The sequence below is a fragment of the Asparagus officinalis genome, chromosome 7 (assembly GCF_001876935.1).
Source record: "Asparagus officinalis chromosome 7, Aspof.V1, whole genome shotgun sequence".
Classification (NCBI taxonomy): domain Eukaryota; kingdom Viridiplantae; phylum Streptophyta; class Magnoliopsida; order Asparagales; family Asparagaceae; genus Asparagus; species Asparagus officinalis.
This window is the reverse complement of record NC_033800.1, coordinates 32,501,880-32,521,625: the sequence shown is the minus strand read 5'-3', so window position 1 is coordinate 32,521,625 and position 19,746 is coordinate 32,501,880.

Genomic DNA, 19,746 nt, shown 5'->3' with positions numbered 1-19,746 from the left:
CTTTCAGGGGGGTAAAAATGCAATTTTGAGGGGTTTTTATGCAAAAATTAGGGCTGAAATTATTTTTTGAATCTAACCCTTTGAGTTATTTTGCAGGCCGTCATGTCTCGCGCCTCGAGAGGTCGTTCCCCTGCCATGTCGGTTGATGGCGCGCCTCCTTTTTTTTGGAAATTTGCAAATTGGTCCTTTTAACCCCACGTTGTTCTCCTTGGTGAGGCAATCGGGAAGAGCCTTGATTCTCCTTGGTGAGGATTGACGCTTTAAAGATAGGTTTTGCTTGGTCAAAACCCTATCTCATAAATAAAGGGGGCGTTTTGTCGCTGCGTTGTGCCTTATAAGGCAGGGATATATTGTCGATATACCCTATCTTATGAAGGCGCAACGTGGCCAAAACGTCACACCCTTTATGAGGCAATGATTCTATCTTACCCCTTCTTAAGATGAGTTCGATTTCCTTTTATAACTGGAATTAACAAACGTTTGATTGCTTGTTCTCAGTTGAGTACCCTTCCGGAGCGTTCTCATCTCACGCTGTATACGGGCGTCGCGGCGAGTATTATTCGACCTCCGACGATGTTTCCCCTATCCCAGTCACTCCTCAGTTCGTTTTGGGCACATCGACTGAGGTTGCCCAGGCGGTGAAGGAAGGTGGGCACCGAGCTCTTCGACAGTTGATGACCGATGCACCTCTTGTGAAGGATGCCAGTTCCATTCAGCCTCTTCAGAAGAGCAATTTCTTAATCACTCATCAGGCATTTCCCGGCTCGAGCCGAAGTCACATCACCGGGTTGCGTCCTGGAGTACTGGGGCTGGATGCACCACCACGCAACGAGTTCCTCGCCACTGCTTCTACCTTGAGGAATCGCCTCGCTGTTCTAGGGCGGGAGATGCCTGCGACGCGTCACAGGATTTATGGTTGGGTCCATTCCTTGGACAAGTTTTGGTGGACCCGTATGACGACGTATGTCTTGAGCCGATGGAGTGAGGAGTTGCACGCTTGTGGTTTATATGCAGCCGTTCGTGCCACCATGTATGGCTTGCCTGTCAGTGCAAGACATTTCTGTGCTTTGTTCGAGCTTTATAATCCAGATTCAAACACTTTTCTGACCCGACAAGGGGAGTTGGGTTTGGCTCTTCACGAGATGCACAGGATTTCGGGTTTACCTATGGGACAGATGTTGTACCAGGAATATTTTCCCTCCAATCATGAATTGAGCCAGTTGAAGGATCGCATGCCCGACCGCTACGAGACACTATGGGACCTCACTTGTCACTATCACATAGCTTTGGCGCAGTCTGAGCCTTTAGCAAAGAGGACTAAGACATTCGTGAGTCTGAAGCAGTTTGCCAATTATTTGTTCAAGAATCTGGAGAGTAATTCTGGCGAGGCTATTTGTGAGTTGGCTCCACTTACTCCCTCAGGGGTGAACAATCTGATGAAGAAGATTGATGCTCAGTCTTATACCACTAGCAGTTCTGAGGGTGGTTTTCTTGCCGGGACTAAGTTCAAATCATTCTTGTGGCATGCTACCGCACCGATTTGACCGATGACTCTTCTTGCTGGTTATCTCGCTATTTGGCTGAAGAAGTGCGTGGTTCCATATCAGTCTGGAGATGCATTGCCCTTGGAAGTGCTCTATCCAGCAGTTCAGCTTGCCTACAAGAAAGAACTATCCCTTCTTCCGGTGATGGTGGCTAACATTCACTGAGGACTCCGACAGCTTTCTGGTGCCTTTACACGGAAGGAAAGCGATTTACCGGGTCAGATTCCCACCATTAAGACGGAGCTCCCGTACACTTACTTGATGGCTTGGTTCGTCCTTCACCGTTCCGATATGATGTCGGTATCGAGCGCCACAGATCACTCCATTCCTTTGCTACAGTTGCTTGAGAACGGAAAGTGGGAGGGGCGCGGATTTTCTGACATTAGACAGCAGCTGTAGGTTCGCAAGTGTTGGACATTTTCCACTTGCTTTCCGCAGTTCTCCGGCCGATACGGCGATTGTTTGATAGATGAGGAGAGGCCGAGAGAGTATCGAACTCACTTGGACATCGGGTGCTTTAACTGGCTGGTAAACATTAGGCCAGGTTATTTGACTTTTCGGGTGAGGGATCAGTGCTTCATAGAGCCATATCTACCCTGCCGATTCGCTCGTCAGTTTGGCTACGATCAGCTTTACGTTGGGAATCCTCGTCAGCAGCTTCGGGCCCACGGCGGTTTGGTAGATGGTCTCCGTGCGTGGTTGTGGACCATGACGGGCTGTACTGGTGCTAGGTTCAGTCTCCCGAGTTCTGAGCGGCAGTTGAATCTCACTTTCTTGAGCTGTAAGTGGTTGTTAGCAGCCAACAAGACTATCCCCGTGAAGCCGATTGCAGAGCTGGAGGCCGAAGAAGCTTCTCAGGTTGATTCCCGTATGATTCGGGAAAACGCTCGGTCACAGAGGACACGGAACAAGACTCGTCGGATTGATGAAGAGGGTAGGAAGACCTTTCATTCTGCAGACGAGGTTTCAGGCGGAGATCCTGAAGATTATGAAGACTTTTCCGAGCGAGGTTTGCTATTCATCTCTTCCTTCCATCTTCCTGAAGTATTGAAACTGACTATAGTTTGATGTTTCAGGGACCACAGTTGACCAGGATGAAGAGTTTTGTCCTCCTCCCCAGGCGAGACCTTCGATTATTGTTCCTGCTGCTAGGCGGAAGAGATTAGCCCGCAAGCCACGCGTAGCTTCCCGAGCATTTGATATGGATTCGGCTGGTGATTATCCTGCTAGTGACGGAGGTAACCCCTACTCTGTAAACCACCTTCTTGTTTATTTAGAACATTGACTCATGTTTTCCATCTCTATATAGGAGAGCGTGGAGAGAGCGAAATGAGTCCCAATTCTGTTCCTGTATCTCCTGTTGAGCCTGACCCGCTGCCCCAGGTAAAAAGGCCTACAGGGGTTGCCGACATTAGGGAGAATAGCAATGTAGGACCTGATTTCGCAGATCCAGGTACATCTACTATTGACAGTGTATCTTTTAGATGGTATACAAAAGAATTTGTGCATCCTTTAATCATCTTTATACTTCTTGCTCCTTCAGATAACTTGCAGGAGACATACGTGGATGTTGATTTCCTGAGTCTACGCTCCCTAAGAATCCCGAGGATGGTTTTTTCGAAGGTACGTAGCTCTTCTCAAGTTAATTATAGGACTAGTCAATTTTTTGACTAATGCAACTATAATGTGATGCATCTGAGAATTCTATCTTGTATCTGACAGGGGCTTTTGTCGAGACTGATCCTGTTGAGCCGGCTGTGGGACCAACTATACCAATTGATACACCCCCAGCCGTTGTACCTCCACCATCCCCAGTGACTCAAGAAGGTATGAATATTGTTTATTTACTCTTCAAGGTCTCTTTCTGACGGTTTTATATTTCCTTGTGTAGGGTCTTCTTCTCGTCTTCATGTTCTGGCGAGGGAGTTGTTATCTGATGATGACCCTGAGAAGATTGTCATCTCCATAGAAGTCCGCTCCTTCTTCTCTTTCATGAATGCTATGATTGGCAAGCTTTTCCACGGTGGACTCTCCCTTCACCAGTTTAAGCCCTTCCTTTATCTTAAGGTAAATTCAATAAGAGATGCAGGATACTCGGATCTGGCGGAGGCTATAGTTGATGATCTCGAATGCTTAGAGCGTGAGCTTCAGATGTTTCATGAGCTTCGAGATGCAGGTGCCTCCTCATTTATTGCTGCAGAGCTGGACACTCGCTTACAGTCATCACGCGAGACTCGGATTCTTGCTGAGCTCAAGATTCAGATGCAGCGGGGCCGAGTAGATCGAGTTAAGACGAGCCTTGCTACTAGATCATCTTCGCTTGCCGAGCTCGATCTTTCGATTACCTCCTGTGCGACCGAGATAGACCAGCTCAGAAGAACACTCCGTGAAAAGGAGGGAACTTTGAATATTCTTCAGATGACGAAAGCACAGGATCAGCAAACCCATACTGCTTTATCTGATGAGTTGAGATCCCTGGAGCAGAAGCTAGCCGAGACAGAGGAGATTGCTGCGAAGACTTCAGCCACTGCCGAGGAGTCCATCAGGGCTGAACTTAAGCAAGCTTATGATGAGAAGCTTTCTAAGATCAGTCAGCAGATTTTTGGTCATGGATTTGATGTATAATTTTATTTGCCGAGTACTTTTGACTTTGATTCTCTTAGTGAAACTTGCTTTCATCTTTATTATGATTCGTCATTCCATTTGAAATGATTGACCACAATACTCATAGGATTTTTGGCAAACCCTCAGCCAACAACGGATTTGATTAGCCTTTACCGACTACCGTTTGAGTCGGGCTAGCATGCGGATTGTTTAAATCCGTTCGCATGTAACGTTATGCTCGGAGATTGAATTCTCCGAGACTTTGTGCTATGATATTGAATACATAGGCTTCGCCATTGTTACGGGAATAGGCTACCCGGCGATACGTGTTAGGTGTTGACTTTAGGATTTTTGGCTAACCCCCAGCCTTCAACGGGTTTGATTAGCCTTTACCGACTACCGTTTGAGTCGGGCTAGCATGTGGATTGTCTAACTCCGTTCACATGTAACGTTGTGCTTAGAGACTGAATCCTCTAAGACTTGTTGCTATGACTTTAAATACATAGAGTTCACCATTGTTATGGGAATAGGCTACCCATCAACGTGTATTAGACGCTGACTTATCCCTACTTAGGTTTAGGGATGAAATACCCCAAAATCGAACTCTGGTGTCTTTTTCTGCGGAGAAAGACTAAACCGGCGACGCGTGTTAGGCGTTGGCATATCCTTTCTTAGGATTCAGGATGAGATTCCCCATGCGTGTGAGGCATGGATTTTGGTGTTATTAAAAACACCCTGCCACAATGTTGAATATGTGAACGGGTGTTCTTTTTAACGGTTAAGAACTAACCGGCAGCGCGGGTTACGTGTAGACTTATCCTTTCTTAGGTTTCAGGATAGAATACCCCAGAATCGAACTCTGGTGTCTTTTTCTACGGAAAAAGACTAAACCGGCAGCGCGTGTTAGGCGCAGACTTATCCCTGCTTAGGATTCGGGATAAACTTCCTAGGATGAATCCTAAATTGACAAATTTTGGAAAAGATCGGTGCGGGAAAGGAAGAATTTTATATTCTGTTTCCCGGTCTTTTTTTAGGGTGAAGGCGAACCCGAAAAACAAGGAAGGAAGAATTTTATATTCTATTCCCTGATCCTGGAAAGGAAGAATTTTATATTCTATTTCCAGCGCAAAAGAAACTAGAAGTGGGATCTCCACTCCGAGAATCTGGAAGATCTAGATAAACTTACCTTTTATAGGCTTGGTTATCTAAACTGAAAAAAGAGTTCTTCGTTTATCGAAGTGAAACTTCAACTTCGGTTACAGCCATGAGAGGGCTTACCCAAGAAGAAGGAGAAGGGAGTTCTTTCGTTTATCGAAAGGGGACTCCGAAATGAAAGTGGACCTCTTGTTCATGGAAAGAGTCAAGAGGGCCAGAAATACATTTTTAGTGGACCCACTGTCAATTGAAATTGATCAGTGAGGGATTTTGGTGGTAAAAAGAGAGATTTTGGGTTATCCTTAAGTGTGATATTCTTTAAGGAACTTCCCGATAAATGGGTTATCCTGAATGTACTAGGGATAGTACTTTTTCAGGAACTTCCCATTTATTGGCATTAATTGCCTGGTGCCTTCCTGAGTAATCAGGCGATATGCACCGTTTGAGTAGACTGTGTCTATCACAAACGGTCCTTCCCACTTGGGTTCGAATTTACCTTTCTTCTTGGAATTGAGGATTATCGGTCGGCGAGCAGCGAGGACCAGATCTCCCTCCTTGAAGCTTCTCTGTCGGACCCTCTTGTTGAACGCCCTAGATATCCTAGCTTGATAAAACTCGATATGTTGTTGAGCTTCCAGGCGCTTTTCATCCAACCTCTCGAGTTCTTCGAGACGTTTTTGATGCTGCTCTTCGGTCGTCATCTCTGTTGCAAGAGCGATCCGAAGTGACGGGATTTGAATCTCCAACGGTAGCACCGCTTCACATCCATACACTAACAAATATGGGGTGGCACCTGTGGGTGTGCGTATGGTTGTGAGATAAGCCCAGAGCGCTTCGCCGAGTTTATCGTCCCAGTCTCGTTTATTGGTCTTCACGAGCTTTGACAGGATCTTGATGATCGTCTTGTTAAAAGCCTCAGCTAATCCGTTAGCAGCGGGATAATAAGCTATCGACGAAACATCTTGAATCTTGAATTTATCACAGAACCTGATGAAGGCGTTGCTTATGAATTGCGGACCGTTGTCATGAATGATCCGCCTCGGCACGCCATGTCGGTATATAACATGATGCTTGATGAAGTTGATGACATTGTTTGTCTTCACTTCTTTAAGCGGAATGGCTTCAGCCCACTTTGAAAAGTAGTCGATAATAGCGAGAATAAATCGATCACCTTTAACTGAAGGAGGAAAGATAGGACCGACAATGTCCATACCCCATGTCTCGAATGGTCAGGACGTGATTGACGTATGCAACTGCTCCGGTGGTTGGTGCATATAATTTGCATGCACTTGACAGGCGTGACATTCTCGGGCGTATTCGATCGCGTCACGAACCATTGTTGGCCAGAAATATCCCATTCTTCTGATTCGATCATATAGCTTGGGACCAGGCTGATGCGCGCCGCATTCTCCCTCGTGTGCCTCCTTGAGAACTTCTTTTGCTTCTTCATTCGAAAGGCATCGGAGAAGCAAATCATCATACCCCGGCGATATAACGTACGGGTCTCGGTGTTATAGAAGAACCTTGGTGCTCTTCGGCGAATAGATTCTCTTTCTCTCACGTCCTCCGGCAAAATGCCATATTGGACATAATCAATGATAGGAAAGCGCCAATCTCGGGACTCTGACCCGATTTGGGTTGAGTTCGCCTCTTTGGCGTTTACGTTTCTATCATCCTTCTCTTCGACATCCATATCATATATGGGTATGCAGAGTTGGTGTGATCTTACTGTGACTAGTAGTTCAGTCTCGGGCGGTTGCGCGAGTGATACTGCTAGTGCTGCCAGTGCATCCGCATAAGCGTTCTGAAGACGAGGGATGTATTCAATATAGAATTCTTCAAAAGAATCCGCTATTCTGATGGCCTCCTGATGGTACGGGATCAGATCTGGGTTCCTGACTTCGTATTCTCCACGAACTTGGTTGACTATCAATTGAGAATCCCCAAAAGCTTCAAGGTATTCGACCCCCAGCTCCTTAGCGAAACTGAGTCCAATGAGGAGCGCGTTGTACTCAGCCACGTTATTGGAACATGGATTCGTTAATGAATAAGCTCGAGGCATAACATGCTTCCCCGGGGAAACTAAGACGACCCCAATTCGGAAGTGACTTTAGGGCATCCGGGGGTTACTGCCTTATTAACTGCTCTCGAAGCACCATCAAAGTATAATTGCCATACTTGTTGGTGTGACGTGGCATTGACCTCGTGGGTTTCATCTGGCAAGTCATCATATACTTCAACCGTATCTGTTGTTGGACTTACCGCTAAAAGATCACAAATCGTTTGTCTTTTGACCGACTTCTGCTGTTTGAAGTGCAAGTCATACTAGGACAAGAGAAGGGCCCACTTTGCTAACCGCCAATTCATCGAACCCGGTTGAGTCATGAATACCCGTACCGGATTAACATTAGCAATGACGTAAATCGTCTGGCCAACCAAGTAATGTCGCATCTTCTGTACTGCGAACACCAATGCGATATCCTCGAGTGCCTTTTGGCAGGCGTCGTCCCAAATAAATGACACACCCTTCTTGTTTAGCTTAGAAAATGGTTGGCACTTCCCAGAAAGATTTGAAATGAACCTCCGGATATAAGCTAAACGCCCTTGCAATCCTCTGAGCTCTCTTAGATTCCTCGGCGGTTGCAATTCATGTATTGCCTTTACCTTGTCTGGGTCGATGTGTATACCTTTTGTGGTGACGACGAATCCAAGGAACTTTCCGCTGGACATTCCGAGGAAGGATTTTGTGGGATTCATCTTCAATTGATGACTCCGCATGAGATCAAACATCGTTCTCAAATCCTTGATGTGATCTTCTTTGTTGCGGCTTTTTACCACCAAATCATCGACGTAGCATTCAACCGTTTTCCTGAGGTGCTTCTGGAAAATCTTAGTCATCGCTCGTTGGTATGTGGCACCTGCGTTCTTCAAACCGAAAGGCATTACCGTATAGCAGAAGATACCGAGGGGCGTTCTGAACGCTGTGTGTTTCTCATCATCCGGGTGCATCTTGATTTGATTATACCCCGAAAAGCCGTCCATGAAGGACATTCTCTCGAATCCGCATGTATTATCGATAATAACATCCGTGATTGGGAGAGGAAAATCGTCTTTTGGACATGCTTGATTTAGGTTCCTGAAGTCGATGCAAATCCTGATTTTGCCATTTTTCTTCATGACGGGAACGATGTTGGCTAACCAATCTGGATGTTGTTCCTCTCGGATAAATCCTGAGTCGATCAACTTCTTAACCTCTGCCTCAATGGCTTCCATAATCTGTGGACGAAACCGTCTTTGCTGTTGTTTGACAGGTTTGGCATCCGGCTTGATGTCAAGGCGGTGCATTGCCACATTAGGGTCGAGTCCTGGCATATCTTCGTAGTTCCAGGCGAAGACATCAATGTATTCTCTGATTAGTGCAATTAATTCCTCCTTCTCATCTGGAGGAAGACTACCGCTGATGAATATGGGCTTTGGGTTGGCCTCATCGCCCATATTAATTTGGACTACCTCATCTTCGGTTGGTGGTTCTCTCTGTTCAAACCTATCACCGTACTGCATGTTTAGGTGATGAACCCATGGATCTTCCCACGTTGGCATTTGATCGTCATCCTCCAACGTAGATGGATCGGTCGTAGTCATGTTCGACATTAAGGTCTTGAACACTTCTCCCAAACTTGTGTCGGAATCTTCAGATGAAGAATCTGGCAAGTACCCATCATTGGCTTTGTTAGCAATTTGATCGATAATTTGCCAACCACATTCGTCATCTGATGAGACATAGCCTAAGCCTCGCCCATATTTATAATAATCCTCAGGTTTGAGGACCTCGATCGAAGTATAAACCTTCTCCGAGTGTGAAATCGTATCCTTGTTTTTCCATGAGCATGCGCGCTTCCGGACTATACTTAGATAAATGCAGACCAGATTTGTCTTCATCTTCGTCCTCTCTTAGGAAATGATCTGGCAACGGAAGATTTTCCCCTTTACCATAAATCACTTCTTTTTGTCCCCCTATCTTGGCAGGAATAATTCGGGTTGCTCCGAAAGAATGCTGGAGACTTCTCTTGGTTACATAGGATGATCGGAGCGGCATACATAAATCCGGATTATCATATAATCCCTGAATCGCATCATCAAGAGACAAGGAGTACTCTAAATCATGATTTATTTCAATATCGGCAAGTTGCCAGTTACAACCGCCATCTACAATGTCATTTAGAACAAAACCACCATTGTAATCGAATCCGGCTTCGGAATCAGCTTCTTCTCCGCTGTCCGTGCCCTGGACCGATGGTTCCGTGTCGGATTCGTTACCATAGAGGAGAGAATCAGTGAAATAATTCTCAAACCCTTTAAATGGTTGTTTATCCGCGACCACCGTCCTGACCTTTCCATTAGTGTCGACATATTTCAGACACTGATGTAGGGTGGAGGGAGCTATAACATTACTATGGATCCAAGGCCGACCCAGTAGTAAGTTATATGATGTCTCAGCATCTATCACGTAACACGTGACTTCCGTCTTCAGATCGCCCATTTGGCATTTTATTCGGATCTTCCCTAAAGGCCTTGACCCGCTGGTGTTGAATCCGTAAATGACTGTGCCTGTAGACGCCAGTTTGCTGACTGGGATGCCAAGGTTATGCATTAGGCGAAGCGGCATAATGCTCACAGCGGAACCCGGATCTACTTGGATTCGGTTGACCTCGCTGGAACCAATGTACCCGACAAAATACAATGGCCGATCATGGTTTGAATTCTTCGTCTGCATGTCTTCTTTGGTGAAGGTGATGCAGGGAATGTTCTTAGCTGCCACATTGCACTGTTGAGCTAACAGTTCTAGTTCTTCAGGCGCCGGCTTGATCCGAGTGAGGAATGCTTCTGAATCGGCCAAGGCCTCTTGCAACGCTTCTCTAGTTTCTTTAGACAGCCGTAGCAATTCATATAGCGTTATCCGCGCTGGAATATTAGCTAACTGAGCCATGATGTCGAAGGCGCGCGGAGTTTTCAAACTTTCCGGTTTATCCTTTCCAATCGGACGACTGAAACGAGATTGCTTCGGATGTTGAACCTCCTCAGGCCTCTTTTCTTTCTGTTTATCTACCGGCTGTCGTCGAGCATCTTCCCCCGGTGTAGGACTCATAATCACCCCCATCTCCATGATAGTTTTGGCAGGTCCCCTTTTATTCACCCCCATTCACTAGGCGGTGGATAGTTGTAGTGATACTCATTTCCGCTTCTAGTGGCGAAGACCTCTTGTTCTTCTTCGGACAGCGGGAAAGCTAGAATCCTTTCGTCATCTTCTCCTGGGAGAGCAGAGACTCCGTAGCAAGATTTTCCTTTGGATTTCTTTTTGGATGACGATCCGGCCCATTGTTCATCTTCAATCAGGTCGGGGTGAACCCATAGGATTTCGCCATTTGGAGCTGTGTGCGGCACAAGTCCTTTTTGGCGCTGTCCATGCGGGTCGTCATTCACTGTCTTCATCCCGACTTTGGTGACGCGCTTTGGCTCGAACCAAGTCGTAGGCACCGATCCAAAACTGATTGACACTGCGTTCGCTCCCACATTCTTGGCTGGTTTCGGGGTTATGACCCCTACATCGATTAACGCCTAGATCTTGTCCTTGAGGTGGTAGCATGACCTCGTAGGGTGGTGGACCGCCCTGTGGTACGCGCAGTACTTTGGATCCGTCACTTTGCTGGCTCCCTCTTGATCCACGATCGCTGGCATCTGGATTTTGTTATTCTCCATCAAGTACTTGAAGATGCTGGGAACTTCGTCATCTTTGAAGGAGTATACTTTAGGGAACCTCGGCTCTGAAGACTTCTGCTTCTGAGGCCGTTGTTGCCATTGCCCACGAGATTGCTGTGGTGCTTGTGGTGCTTGTTGCTGCTGAGGTTGCAATTGAAAGGTTTGATTAGCATCAACTGCATTGACATGTGCCTTACCTTTCCCTTTCTGGTTGAAGTTCTGTTTCAGAGGATTTGTCGCCGGTTGGCCTCTCTCCGCCTTCTTTCTCCTTAGGAATCGCTCCGCTTGACAGTTCATCGCCTTGTTCCGGAACCTTTTGACGAAGGTGTCGACTAACTCTCCGTCTTTCTGCTTCTCATCGAGCAACGATCCGATAGAGATCTCGGTGTCGTCGTCGAAGAAATTTGTAAGGAACTTAGTCTCCATGTCGTCCCAGCTGTTTATGCTTCCTGGCTTGAGGCGGCGATACCAATCGAAGGCGGCTCCGCGAAGAGTGCCAACGAATGACCGCACCATCAGAGGCTCATTACCAGAGATGACTCCCAAGTGCGATTTGAAATAAATCAAATGCTGAGTGGGTGAACCCATCCCATTAAACGGCGTGAAGTTAATTAGACTGAACTTCGCCGGATATGGGATTGATTCTCACTCTCTTGGGTATGGACAAGGAATGCCCGTCTTTTTCGTCTCTTGAGCGGAAATTAGTGTATTGATTTTTCTCTCGAGGTTTTTAATTTTTAGGCTTTCACCTGTGTCTTCACTAGCATTCTCGTTACCACCCCCTGCATTGATGGGAGGGTTATTGGTATGATGCGCCTCGTTTGCATTTGTGTCCTCATCTTCCAGATTAACCTGGTTACGACGACTCGGTTCGCCTTGTTGGTTCGTCAATGCTTGGATTTGCTGGTCATGCATTTCTCTCATGTTCTGCATGGCCATCTGCATTTCAAACCTGAAGGTTTCCTGTTGCTTGGCTAAGGCGTCCTCAAGCATTTTGGCTATTTGCTCCGCACTTATCATAAGTGCCTCGCGAGGTTGCCCTTCACTTGACACGGTATTGTCGGATGCAACTGCGGAGCCGGCATCAGATTCTTCATCTTCTGAAGGGAGTCTCGTCCGAACCCTACCATAGGTTGCTCGCTGGATGGTTCCGGACTGCAGATGGGTTCTAGGCCTGGATGCTTTCAGAATTGACTCGAAATCATCTTGCGCCGATGTCCCTCTGCTGGTCATGTTGGTGGTGACCCTCGGAAATTCTCCTTCTTCGACCACCGTTCTTTTTCTTCGGAAACGTCTAGTCCTTGGCTTTGGCACTTCCATGCTGAGTCTTTGGAACACAGAAACTCTTTCGGGAAGCGTCTTGATGTAGTTTCACTCAGACAATACCGCCCGAATGAGTTTGGAGCAAGGGCATTGAGTCTCTATTCTTTGAGGACTCCTCTTTCTGGATTTGCTCGTACCTCCAGCACTCGTGTGTTGGCACGATCTCCCAGGTATAACGTCATCGTCATCAGACAACAACGTTTCCTTCTGAGAATGAATTTCCTTCTTTGAGCTCTCCAGAGTCACACGCCTCGAAACACGCCTTTGTGGGTGTGAATCTTCAGCGGGCTCCTGCACTTCGATGCGCAAAGTCGTGCGCTTGGGTGCCACGATTTTCTCCAAATATTGAGGGTTGCGGCGACCCCATCATGTTGAATTGTTTGGGACTTCTTCATCGGCCCCAAGCGTTCTTGAACTGGAGCTTTGCCTCGTTCTTTGGGAAGTGGACCGAGGCGCTCCAAAACTGACTTCCTCGTAGTTTGCACTTTCGGAGGCTGCAGTTGTTGTTCTTTGGTTTGAACCGTTGCTTCAGACTTAGGCCTCCAAACCCTACGAGTTGGTGGTGGTTTCTTGACCACCTCCTTTAGTAGTTTCCGACGGGCTTCTTCGGCTTTGGCCCGTGCTTGCGCCGATATTGCGCGGCGTTTTTGGATGCGCTCCTCTAGCGTTGAACGGTTCCGTTTGACCCGGACCCACTCCATTGTTGATGGCTTGGAGGAACCACCCTTCACTTGATACTGAGGCTGTTTGCCTCGTTTGTTCTTTAGATCCGCATTGTAGCGGACCCCGTCAACGGACTCCATGGCCTTGGCGAATGTGCTTCGCGAGGCGTTGACGCTTGCCTCTGGCGAGCTCTCTTAGAGAGAGTCACGACGCCTTCAATGGCGGATTTGACCTGTTTAGTGCCGTGGGAATTCACCCGACGCAACTTCGGGCGTCGATCGGGTGAGGTTGTCTCGTGGTGGCTTCAACTTCTTCGCACCAACGGACTTTCTCCTGGAGGAGAACTTCTGGAATTTCTTGGACTTACGGGGGGAGGTTGATCCAGACGAGGAACGTACTTCCTCTGACTTCGCTGGTCGAACTCATACTCGACCTCCTCCACGACCGCGGGATCGAGATCCGCGGCTGGACGCTCCGATCTCGGCAGCGAGATCGCGGTGGCTCCCACTGTGGTCGCCAGATTGTTCGCGTAAAAATTTGTGCTTTTTCTTCATTGATTCCATTGCGACTCTTAATAACTGTTTTTCGGTTACAAAGATTCATCTTTTATAAGATCTGATACAATGAAGTCAAATAGAAAAATGAAATTTACAACTTTTATCCTTTTATGTCGAACAGATCGCGGAGCTCCTGTTTTGCGGTTGCTCGCTTTTGCGGGTATTTGCCGGCGCCGATGTTTTCCTTGACCACCGCGCGATCCTGATCCGAACAGATCTACACAGTATAACGGGTATTATTCCACCAAAGGAATAATAGCCGGAGGGGTTATTTCACCAAGGAAACAACCGCTCGAATCTCGAGATCAAAGATCAAACTTTGATTCGGAGTATAGCGATGTAGATCTGAAGAATCGGTTCCCTCGAACGTCCAAGTCTTCAAGCCTTCAAAACCCAAGCACCAGTCTTCAATCCGGCAGAGTTTCGGCTCCTCCAAAGTCTCCAAAAAGGTCCCCTCAAATGATGAAACCCCTGGCCTATTTATAGGCAACCAGATCTGTGCCTTGGGCACAGATCTGGTCGGCCACCTCAGGGTGGCTCGGCACTGGGCCGAGCCACCCTGAGGTGGCTCGGTTTGAGCCGAGCCCCTCCGGGTGTGTTGTTCCGTCGTTTTCCTTCCCGTCTTCCGGTTCTGCATTCGATGTATTCGGACTTCGATCTGATAGTCTGGATGCTTTATTTGGCAGTAAATCCGCCCTGGTGTTTGAGTTCGAATCCGCTTTATAGTTGAACGACTTGTTGACTTCCCGAACCGTTGGATTGGTTCAGCATGCGAATGCGTTCCGTTTTTTGCGTGCAATTCATTGATCATGTCGCCTCGCCACTCGATGTTTGTTGACTTATCGTGCCGAACTGTGCTAAGGGACCTATAGGCAATTTTATACGCCTACAATAACTTCTACTTTAAAACTTACCATTTTCTTTGAAGTCAACAGTTTATATGATAAAACAACTTTCAGATATTTTTCAAATACCATTTTTTACATGTATACATTTTTCAAAGCTTTCATTTTTCAAGTTTACTAATTTCTCATTCTTTTTTGTTAATTTTGAAATTTTTATCATTTTGAAAACTTTTCAGTCGTTTAAATAAAAAAATAAACTTCGACCAAATTTTCAAATACCATTTTCACACGTTTACATTTATAAAACTTTCAGTTTTTTCAAACCTTTTTCCAATTTTTAAACTTTTCCGATTTCTCAAACTCTTTTGACATTTCACTTTAATTTCTCAATTTCTTTAGACATTTCATTTTAATTTTGAAGCTTCCAATTTCTCAAACATATTTTTTCACTTTGACAATACTTTACTTGTTTTGCTTTTGCTTAGTCATCCCAACTTTCCACTTTGTTTAATATTTTACTTTAATTTTCAAATTTGTGAAATACAAGTTATTTACTTGCTAAATAAAAGTTTTTACCATATAGTTTTTTCCTCACTCTGACATAAGTTGATAGCTTGAGTTGTTTCGCATTACCCATATTTCTCAGAACTTTACAATGTATTTGAACATTTCAATTTAATTTTCAAATGTCCCAATTTCTAAAACTTTCATCAAGTTTACAACTTTCCAATTTTAAAACTATTTTGACATTTAACTTCTATTTTAAAACTTTCTAGTTTCTTTGAAAAGTTGTCAGTAGTTAAAATAATGAAATGAATTCCCCAAATTTCTAAATTCAATTTTTTTATGTTCACAGTTTTCCAAAACTTCATTTGTTTCTAATTTTTTTTCTATTTTTTTTCAAGCTTACCAATTTCTCAACATTCTTTGACCTTTCACTTTAATTTTAAAAATTTCAATTTCATATGATTTTCAACTGTTTAAATACTGAAATAACTTTCACCAGATTTTCAAGTACCATTTTCCTAATGTTTACATTTTTCAAACTTCCCATTTTGTTTTTCTTGTTTTCAAAATTTTCTAATATCTCAAACTCCTTTGACATTATTTAATTTCTAAAACTTTCAAATTTTCGTAACTTTCCAAATTCTCAAACATTATAGAGATTTCACTGTAATTTTCAAACTTCATAATTTCTCAAACATTTTTCGTGTTTTCATTACTTTAAAACTTTTTAAATTTGTTTCTCACCACTTTGACATTAGTTGATTTGTTTTCCATTTCGCCTAGTTCTTTAAACATCACAGGTTTTATGGACATTTTACTTTAATTTTCAAACTTCCCAATTTCTCAAGCTTTCCAATTTATCAAACTTTCTTCACATATAACTTCTATTTTAAAACTTTTCATTTTCTTTGAAGTCAACGTCTTAAATGATAAAACAACTTTCAAATAAGTTTCAAATACTAGTTTTACATGTTTACATTTTCCAAACCTTTTATTTTTATCAAGTTTACTAGTTTATCTTTTTTTTTTGATATTTCACTTTGGTCTTTATATTTTTTTATTTTGAAATTTTTTTAGTAATTTAAATAAAAAATATAACTTCCATCAAATTTTCAAATGCCATTTCCACACGTTTACCTTTGTCCAAACTTTCATTTTCTAAATTTTTTGCAATTTCTCAAACTCTTTTGACATTTCACTTTAATTTCTCAAACTCTTTAAACTTTTTATTTTAATTTTTGAACTTTCCAATTTCTCAAACCATTTTTTCACTTTGACAATAGTTCACTTCGTTTGCTTTTGCTTAGTCATCTGAACTTTCCTATTTCTCAAACTTTTTTTAAGATTTCACTTATATTTCAAAATCTTCGATTTCTCAAACCTTTTGTCAGATTTCACTTTTATTTTTAGAGTTTCCAATTTCTCAGTATTTTCCACTTTGTTTAAGATTTCACTTTAATTTTTGAATTTTTATTTTTAGAGTTTCCAATTTCTCAGTATTTTCCACTTTGTTTAAGATTTCACTTTAATTTTTGAATTTGCGTACTACAAGTTCATTTTAACTCAGTATTTTCCACTTTGTTTAAGATTTCACTTTAATTTTTGAATTTGCGTACTACAAGTTCATTTTAATTTCCGAACATTCCACTTTCTCAAATATTTTTTTCACTTTGACATTAGTTGGCTTGTTCTATTTCGCTTAGTTATCTGAACTTTCCTATTTCTCGAACTTTTTATAAGATGTCACTTTAATTTTCAACTTTCCAATTTCTCAAACCTTTTTTGAGATAAAACTTTTATTTTCAAGCTTTCCAAAATCTCAAAATTTTGCACTTCATTTAAGATTCCAGTTTGATTTTTAAAGGGAAATACAAGTTTTTTACTTCTTGAATAAATGTTTTTATAATATCTTTACTTATAAAAACTTTTATTTTTCACTCTGACGAATGTTGATAGGTTGACTTGTTTTGCATTTCACTTAATTGTGTGAACTTTACAAATTTTTTGGACGATTCACTTTCATTTTCAAATAACCCAATTTCCAAAAGCTTCTTCAAGTTTTCATACTTTCCAATTGTCAAACTTTTTTGACATTTAACGTCTATTTTACACTTCCCATCTTCTTTGAAAAATTGTCGATGGTTAAAATAATGAATTGAATTCCCCAAAAATTTTCAAATACCACTTTTACATGTTTACATTTTTGGAAAACTGTTTTTTCTTTTCTTTTTTTTCCTATTTTGTTTCTTACTTAGCAATTTCTCAAACATTTTTGACATTTCACTTTAATTTTAAAATTTTCCATTTTTGAAAGAATTTCAAGGGTTGATATTACAAAATAGCTTCCACCATATTTTTATGTTCATATCCTCACGATTATATTTTTCAAACTTTAAAATTTTCATATCTTCCGAATTTCTTAAACATCCTTCATATTTAACTTAAATTTTCAGACTTTAAAATCATTCAAACCTTTTATCAAAGTTGCACAATTGTATATCATTGATGCGGCATAATTATGTACCAAAATTGCAAGTGCACAATTTATCAAGTTATAGTATAAAAAATATCGATCCCACGGGGAAGGTAATTTTAAGAGATTATTAGAAATGGTTCTTATGTTTTGTGCGTGACAATTAGGAATAAAGAATAAGTGTGAATATGATGAGTGATTGTTGTGAATATATGCAAAAAAATAATAAATTGAATTTTAGAGAAGAAAGAATCAAAGAATAAATAAAATCACAATGCAAGAAATATAAATTAATAAAATCAAGAAATAAAACTAAGAATGAAAAGAAAGTTAAGATGGAGGATTCAAAAGAAGTAAGAAATCTAGAATATAATCCACTAACCAATTTCAATTACAAAATATAAACTATTCTCTTTTTATCATATTTCAACTTAGATTTATTAAGCATAGATTATCAAACCATTTAAGGAAAGTGTAACCTATCAAATTATCATCTAAGTTAAAATTACTATTCATGATAAGAACAACAACATGATAATAATCCTAGAATTCATAAGCATAACCTATCAAACCATTTAAGATAAGCATAGATTATCAAATTCTTCTTCTACCGATTAGTTCTCTAGTTGATTATCCTAAACATGAACATTTTAAGTGCAAGAGAATAATTCATACAATATAAAGGAAATTAGACTAGTTTCATATAATTCTAAACTTCCTACAAGAATTAAATTCACATCTTTAAGAAATGAAAACAAGAAAAAGAACTAATTACAAAAATAAAAAGAAAAGAAAAATCTAAACTATGAACAAGAAATAAATCTAACTACAAAGAAAATAAAAATCTACACTACAAAATATATTACAAAAATTAAATGCGAGAAAATAAATCTATTCTACAAATTAAAGTGCAAAAAGAAATAAAAAGACAAGAAAATAAATCTACACTATAAGCATGAATTTAAATCTAACTAATAAGCAATAATAAAGAAATTACTAAAAAGAAATAAAAGAGAAAAGAAATGCAAACCTTCAAATTGCTCTTCATCTCCATCCTCATCATTCAACAAAGAGGAGAAAGAACAAATTTAAATAGGAAAAATTATTATTATTAATTGCAACTAAAGTTATAATTTTTGAAAGGCCTTCTCAATTAAGAGTAGCTCTCCTCTCCAAAAGGAGTTTACAAAATTTTCACACACCTAACCCCTCACTCTCTACCCCTATTTATAGTAATCTTCAATGAATATGAGCCATTAGATTTGTCTTGAGCCCCAAGCAACAATCTCCACCTTTGATTTATTTGATTTTCAAAAGAAATTCAAAATCCAATTTGTAGTAGCACTCAATTCCAAATCCGGAGAAGCCCATTTGATTTAGAAAAAAAATGAAACATAGCAGGTCCGGTCCATTCTTAAATCTGCAGCGGCCCATGTGGAGGAGCGTCATTTGATTTCAAAAAGAAAATGAACAAAGCGGCCCAAGTCTGCAGCACAAGTCCACTGGAATTTCCCATTCATTCTCAAAACCGAAATTCAAGCACCTGGCCCAAGTCTGCAGCACAAGCCCACACACATCCGGTCCACATGATTCCCAACTCCAAAGTCCATTGAATTTGATTAAATTCTTAGCTCATGTCCGGTCCCCTTTCATTGCATGTGATCTCCATTTCGTAATCTTTTGTATAAAAGCCCAATTCATTTCACTCTTTGCATTCAAGTCCATTCCAATTCTTTGGGCCTTTTAAAATTCAATTATTTGAATTTCTCTTATTTCTTTATTACTCAAGGGCATTTGTTGAGAGATGGGATTTTTGGGATTTATTCTTCATTAACCTGTAATTAAAAATAAAAGCAATTATTAGTGGTATATTTATTCATATAAAATAGATAATGAGGGTATAACATTATAATAAAAATGTAATTATCAAATACCCTCATACCTAAACTTTTGCTAGTCCTCTAACAAAGAAAATAAAAAGAAAATCCTAACTCACTTTCGCAGGAATCGCAGTTGTATTTAGCGCATACAACAAGCCTTTAAACCCCTAGGTTACCCTAGTGGACGAGTTGTAGTCTCGTGAGGGTTTGCAGTGAATATACCCACAAAATTCGGTCAACTTGCCAAGTTAAATAAGTCAGTAAATAACAGATTTTCCTTGATATATTTAAACATTCTAATTGAAGTTAGTTAATAATCAAGAAAACGTTTTTATATATAACTCCAATGTAAATCCCCTAGAAAATCTTTTTCATTATAGCAATACAAAACCAAGTTAAATCTTAGAAATTTAATTAAAAAGTTTTAAAAAGAACATG